This window comes from Eutrema salsugineum, unplaced genomic scaffold, assembly GCF_000478725.1.
Source record: "Eutrema salsugineum unplaced genomic scaffold, Eutsalg1_0 scaffold_10, whole genome shotgun sequence".
Taxonomy (NCBI): Eukaryota; Viridiplantae; Streptophyta; class Magnoliopsida; order Brassicales; family Brassicaceae; genus Eutrema; species Eutrema salsugineum.
In genome coordinates this window covers 4488937-4496290 of record NW_006256908.1, presented here as the reverse complement: position 1 = coordinate 4496290, position 7354 = coordinate 4488937, and the positions used below count along the sequence as shown (strand labels likewise).

Here is a 7354-nt window from a genome sequence, read left to right as displayed (position 1 = left end):
TCGAAGAGTGTAATTCTGATAGTGACGAAATCGACAGTGAGTCTGAAGATGAGGAAGAAGTCGAAATAGATGAGGAAGAGCTATCAAGGTGGAAGAAACGGTCGATTTTTTTCAATCTTCCTTACTGGGAGGTAATAATTCAGTTTTTACACTTTTGTGTTCAATATTATATAGTTCTCCAATTACTCAAATGGTTAACGTTTTCTAAATGATAGGAACTACCGGTAAGACATAACTTAGATGTGATGCATGTGGAGAGAAATGTAGCCGCGAGCATAGTTTCAACACTGCTACATTGTCGAAAATCAAAGGACGGCCTCAATGCACGTAAAGATCTTCAAGTACTTGGGATCAGGAAGGATTTGCACCCCAGACCACAAGGAAAGAGAACCTATCTGCCTGCAGCACCGTACGTGGTCGTTGTCCAAAGAAGAAAAGAAAATATTCTGCAGTCGGCTACATGAATTCAAAGGACCAGATGGGTATTGCTCCAACATTTCAAGGTGCGTATCTGTAGATGTGATATATCATGGTTTTTATGGTTTTTAACCATGGTATATGTCTTATTTATAGAGTCTTTTTAGTGTCTTTCGAGTCTTTTGGAGTCTTTTCAGGTCATAGGTACGTTTGGAGCTTAACTGGAGACTTTGGAGCACTTTGGAGCTTAATCAGGATCAAATTCGTCAAGTATGGATTTTGTGCTTTGGTGACGCTCGACACCATGGAGAGTGACGCGCGACACTTGTCAGAGAAATAAGGAAAAGGCGATTTTGTTTCCTATTTGAAGAAGGAGTTGGGCCCAAACGTTTTCAAGGAAGCCCAAAACGTGTCTTAGAGATATATATAGGATTTTTATTCCCTTTTTACGGACACCTTAGATTAGAGAGAGAGAGATACTCTGAGTTTTTGGCTTTTGCGATTTCTGAGCTTTGGGAGACAAGTCTGTACTCTGTTCGTTTAGAGAGAAGTTTTCGAACCCCTTTATCTATTTCGATTTATTCTATTGCTTTCTATTCATCATGTTTGTTGTTTCAATAACCATGTCTGAGTAGATCACTTGTTAGGTTTAGGGTTAATTAGGGTTTTCTTTGAATGTTTGATTAACTTGCCAGTTAGGGTTCATATCTACTTGTTCTTCACCTTAGGTTGTTCTTAAAGCTAATTCTGGACTGATCACCTAGAACTTAGATCTTAGGTTGCTTAATTGACACGGAAGTGTAATTGAATAACTGGAAAGAACCTGAGTTGAGCAAAGTAACTTTTCGCAAAGGAATTTGGTTTAGGAGCTTTGTGAACATATCAAACTTGTGCATTAAGGCTGGTTTAAATCTGTAGGATTTACAAAGGAATTTGGAATTCTAGGATTTTAACTTAGATAATTCTCACAACGGAAGTTGGTTAATTATAGTTCTGTGTTTCGAGTTCAAGAACTGTGCTTAAACTGAACCCTGACTTGTTAAGTTGATTTGCATTCATTGAATTCCTGAAAATCACCCTAGACCTATCCTTTATCACATCGAATTTACAATTGTCTTCATTGCTATTCTATTTACTTTTGTCGCAACACTATTTATTTTGCATATCTTGGCTTAGCGTAACTCTATCTACATAAGGTTTATTGAGTGATTTCTTGTCTCTGTGGTTCGACCCCTAGATACTACAACTACACATCTGTGCTCTTGCAGAGTAGCTTAGGGATTTAACTTTGAGCATATCAAGTTTTGCGCCGTTGCCGGGGACTTGATTTCGCCATTAAACCTAGTTTTTGAGTTTCGACTAAGTTTTTCGACTTAGTGTCGAGCGATACCACTTGTGGTGTCGCGCGACACCTTCTTTTCTTTAACCTAGTTTACTTATCTTCGTTTTCTCTCTTTGTTTTTGGTGTTTCAGGTTTATGCATACTCGTGGAACCAGGAGCAACAAGGACATCCCGCTAGTGAATTTGAGCAACGAACAGCTAGCTGAGTTAGAGCGAACGAAGCGGAAAGCAAGAGATTCGGCAATGATGGAAAACGCCAATGGACTTGTTCGTGATGATGATGGAACCTAGAGAGACCGAGAGGGTCATCTGTGCAATGCGAGAGGCCAAAGGATTGATGGAGATGGTAACATCATTCCACCAGCTCCTTTACCTGTGGATGTTGTTGACCAGAATCCACCACCTGCACCGCGTGGGAATGCTGCGATCGTTCCACAACAGAGGAACGTTCCAGAGGATCGGAATGCGAGGGAACCTGCACCTGCAGCTGGACGTGGATGAACACTTGGAGACTACAACAAGCCTGAGCAGTTCTATGCAAATCGTTCTGCGATTCGCGCTCCTGCATTTCAAAGAAACGATTTTGAGCTGAAGCCTGTGTACTACACTCTTGTGGGTCAGCATCCATTCCATGGCCATTCTCATGAGCACCCTATGGATCACATCGAGAGATTTGAGGATTTGGTCACCAGCATCAAATACAATGGAGTGTCCAATGATTTCCTCCTCTGCAAGCTGTTTCCTTACTCTCTTGCTGGAGAAGCAGCTAACTGGTTGAAGCAGTTGGAGCCAGGATCACTCACCACTTGGAAAGAGACCAGGAACGCCTTCCTGCACAACTTCTTCGACGATGCTAGGTCTGAGGAGTTGAGGACTAAAATTTCGACTTTCTCTCAGGAACCTACTGAAGCGTTCAAGGCTTCTTGGGTGCGATTCAAATCGTACCAGCGAGACTGCCCTCATCATGGTTTCAGCGATGTGCAGTTGCTGGGTATTTTCTTCAGAGGCATCGACTGGAGGTATCAGATGGCGCTTGATGCAGCAAGCAATGGCAATTTCAACACTAGATACCCAGAAGAAGCTGTTGAGCTCATCGAAAACTTGGCATCCAGCAACAGCACCAAGAATGCTGATCTTGAGCGAAAGAAGCAAGCTGGGAACATGGATAGATCGCAGATCGCTGAAGTGAAGGCTAAACTTGACTCTGTGCACAGCCTTTTAGTGGGTAAGAAATCGGTCAGATTCGCACAGGAGGTGGAGAGTTTCGAACCTGAGGATGCAGCTGAGGAAGAGGATGTCAACTTTGTCAGTGGATCAGGATTTCAGGGTCAGAGGTTTGGTAATCAGCAAGGTAACAGAAGCTACAGTGGAAATTACAGTGGAAACAATCAGAGGAATACCTTCAACAGTAATCAGAACTTCTCTGGTTACACGCCTAAGCCTCAGTACCAGAAACCTTTTTCCAGCAACAGTTTTTCCAGAAACTACAGCACTCCTTCATCTCAACCTCAAAATCCTGACAATGAGATGAAGTCTATGCTGGAACAGATTTTGGAAGGTCAGCAGAAGCTCACCGTGGACTTTAATGGGAAGATGGATGCTCTCTACCTCGATCTGAATGGAAAAATCGAAGCTCTGAACACCCATGTCAAGCAGCTCGATACACAGGTAGCCCAAACTGCAGGTTCTGTTAAAAGGCAAGAGGGTTTTCTTCCTGGGAAGACTGACACCAATCCAAGGCATCACTGCAGTGCTATCACGTTGAGGAGTGGTAAAAATTTGAGTTCTGAGCCCAAGAAGACGCCTCCTGCACCTGAAGTCGTGGACTTAGAAGATTCTGAAGCAGTTCCTGAGATTGCAGAGCCGGTGACGAGCGACACCACCACTAGTGTCGCGCGTCACCAATTGCAGAGCGAAGCTGTTGATGCTCCGAATTCGAAATCTGCAGAGGAAAAAGTCTACAAACCTAAAGTTCCTTACCCAAGGAGCCCTAGGAAGTCCAAGCAAGAGCTTGACGATGCACGATGCAAAGCTCTGATGGAAAAGCTTGTGATTGAGATACCTTTGGTTGATGCTGTAAAAATCACCCCTGTCATCAAACGCTATGTGAAACGAATGGTAACCAATAATCTCAGCCATGAACAGGGAGTGATGATGATATCTGAGCAAGTCAGTGCAGTGATTCAGAACCGAATTCCAGAGAAGCTGTCTGATCCAGGAAGCTTTGTCTTGGATTGCTCTATCTTCACAGAGAGATTCAAGAGATCGCTGTGTGATCTAGGTTCAAGTGTTAATCTCATGCCTTATTCGGTAGCTGTCAATCTCGGCATGACTGATTTCAAGCCAACAAGGATCTCCCTCATCCTAGCTGATCGTTCGACAAGGATACCTGAAGGGGTGCTAGAAGATGTTCCAATCAAGGTTGGAGACTGCATGATACCGACTGACTTTGTGGTTTTGGAGTATGGAGAGGAGCCTAAAGATCCTCTTATCCTTGGGAGACCTTTTCTAGCTACAGCAGGTGCTATCATCGATGTCAGGAAAGGCAGGATTGCTCTGAATGTTGGAGATCTGGTGATGAACTTTGACATGGACAAGTTGATGAAGAAGTCCACCATCGATGGTCAGACCTTCTATGTCGACACTCTCACAGAGTTTGCTGAGGAGTTTTTCCATGAGATGCTTCCTACAGACCCACTTGAGAGAGCTTTGACCACGTCTGCATCTGAAGCTGAACACTTGGACGAAATTTCGGCATCTTACTCGAAGATGTTGGACTCCAGCGAGCATGTGATGCAGCTAGCATCACAGGTTGAACAGCTTGAGACTCCTGCAAAGGTGAAGCAGTTATCCGACTGGAGTGAGGAGAAAGCACCTAAGATTGAGTTCAAACAACTCCCTGCAGGACTAAGGTACGCATTCTTGGGCTCTAATTCTACTTATCCAGTCATTATCGATTCTTCTTTGAATAATGCCGAGGTTACCTTACTACTGAGCAAGCTGCGCAAGCATCGCAAAGCTTTTGGCTATTCTCTTGATGATATTTCAGGTATCTCACCAGATTTGTGCATGCATCGAATCCACCTGGAGGATGAGTCGAAGTCGTCGATCGAGCACCAGCGCAGGCTAAACCCTAACCTGAAAGACGTCGTCAAAAAGGAGATCATGAAGCTACTGGAAGCTGGAATCATCTATCCAATTTCAGATAGTGCTTGGGTGAGTCCTGTGCACGTGGTTCCCAAGAAAGGAGGGGTTACAGTTGTGAAGAATGACAAGGATGAGTTGATTCCGACGCGCACAGTGACTGGACACAGGATGTGCATCGATTACAGGAAACTGAATGCAGCAACCAGGAAGGATCACTTCCCATTGCCCTTTATTGATCAGATGCTGGAGAGACTTGCAAGCCATCCCTACTACTGCTTCCTCGATGGGTACTCAGGATTTTTTCAGATCCCTATCCACCCAGACGATCAGGAGAAGACCACCTTTACATGTCCATACGGCACTTTCGCATATCGCAGGATGTCCTTTGGACTCTGTAATGCTCCTGCGACGTTTCAGAGATGTATGATGTCCATCTTCACTGACATGATTGAGGATTTCATGGAGGTCTTTATGGATGATTTCTCCGTCTACGGATCATCTTTTAAGGACTGTCTGGATAACCTTTGCAAGGTTCTGGCTCGCTGTGAAGAGAAACACTTGGTCCTTAACTGGGAAAAGTGTCACTTTATGGTCAGAGATGGGATTGTGCTTGGGCATAAGGTTTCTGCAGCTGGCATCGAAGTGGATCGCGCGAAGATTGACGTCATGACGAGCTTGCCACCACCTGATTCTGCGAAATTGGTTAGAAGTTTTCTGGGTCATGCAGGTTTTTATCGTCGCTTCATCAAAGATTTCAGCAAGATTGCACGCCCTCTTACTGCTCTGCTCTGCAAAGATGCTAAGTTTGAGTTTACAGATGAGTGCCTTTCTGCGTTCGAACAGATCAAACATGCCCTGATCAGCGCCCCCATTGTGCAGCCTCCTGACTGGAATTTACCTTTTGAGGTACTGTGTGATGCTAGTGATTTTGTTGTTGGTGCTGTTCTAGGACAGAAGAAGGATAAAAAGCTTCATGCCATCTACTATGCCAGTCGGACTCTGGATGATGCTCAAAGGAATTATGCTACTACTGAGAAAGAGCTGTTGGCTGTGGTCTTTGCTTTTGAGAAATTTCGGCCATACCTTGTGGGATCGAAAGTGATTGTGCACACAGACCATTCTGCACTCAAATACTTGATGCAGAAGAAGGATGTGAAGCCTAGGTTGCTGCGATGGGTGCTACTCCTTCAAGAATTCGATATTGAGGTCAAGGACAAGAAGGGGGTTGAGAATGGTGTGGCAGATCATCTTTCACGCATCAGAGTTGAAGACGACGTACCCATAGACGATTTCCTGCCAGAGGAGAATGTGTATTATGTGGAAACCAAATTCCAGAGCAGTTTTGACGAAGAATTGCAGGTTTTTCGAGTTGGAGGAACGTTAGTGACGAGCGACACCACCACTAGTGTCGCGCGTCACCTTTCTCAGGCGAACACAGAGACCTTCCAAATTCGAAACAGACTTCCTGAGACCAGTTCAGCTGCTGTATCCGCTACCCAACGCCCTTGGTATGCCGATATTGCCAACTATCTCGCTGCAAAGGCTGAGCCTGAGAACTTTAAGGGCTATGCAAAGAAGAAGTTCCTGAGAGAGCTGCGAAGATACCACTGGGATGAGCCATATCTGTACAAGCACTGTTCTGATGGGATTTACAGAAGATGCATTGCAGAGTCAGAGGTTCCAGAAGTGCTGTTTCATTGTCATGGATCCGAATATGCTGGACACTTTGCGACATTCAAAACAGTGTCTAAGGTTCTTCAAGCAGGTTTCTGGTGGCCCACCATGTTTCGCGACGCACATGCATTCATCTCGCAGTGCGATGTTTGTCAGAGGAGAGGAAAGATCAGCAAAAGACATGAGATGCCACAGAATTTCATCCTTGAGGTTGAGGTATTCGACTGCTGGGGTATCGATTTCATGGGTCCTTTTCCCTCTTCTTATGGAAACAAGTACATCCTGGTTGCTGTTGATTATGTCTCAAAGTGGGTCGAAGCCATTGCCAGTCCCACCAACGATTCTTCAGTGGTCCTTAAGATGTTCAAGACCATCATCTTTCCTCGCTTTGGAGTACCTCGTATTGTTATAAGTGATGGTGGTTCTCACTTTATTAACAAGATTTTCGAAAAACTCCTAAGGAAGCATGGAGTTCATCATCGAGTTGCAACTCCTTATCACCCTCAAACAAGTGGACAGGTCGAAGTCTCGAATCGTCAGATCAAAGAGATTCTGGAGAAGACAGTGGGTAAAAATCGAAAGGATTGGGCTGCGAAGTTGGACGATGCACTCTGGACGTACAGGACAGCGTTCAAAACACCTCTAGGCACCACACCTTTCCACCTGCTCTATGGAAAGCCTTGTCACCTTCCAGTGGAGATTGAACACAAGGCAGCCTGGGCGATAAAGCTGATGAATTTCGACATCAAGTCTGCTGCAGAGAGGCGACTGATA

At 44.7% G+C, this 7354-nt stretch overlaps 1 non-coding gene across 1 annotated transcript; it reads right to left on the bottom strand.

Moving 5' to 3' along the window:
• Positions 1-2623: 2623 nt before the first annotated feature.
• Positions 2624-2730, bottom strand: LOC112081751. The gene has a single exon (XR_002896672.1). It is a non-coding gene; the product is annotated as a small nucleolar RNA R71 (small nucleolar RNA).
• Between the last annotated feature and the right edge of the window lie 4624 nt (positions 2731-7354).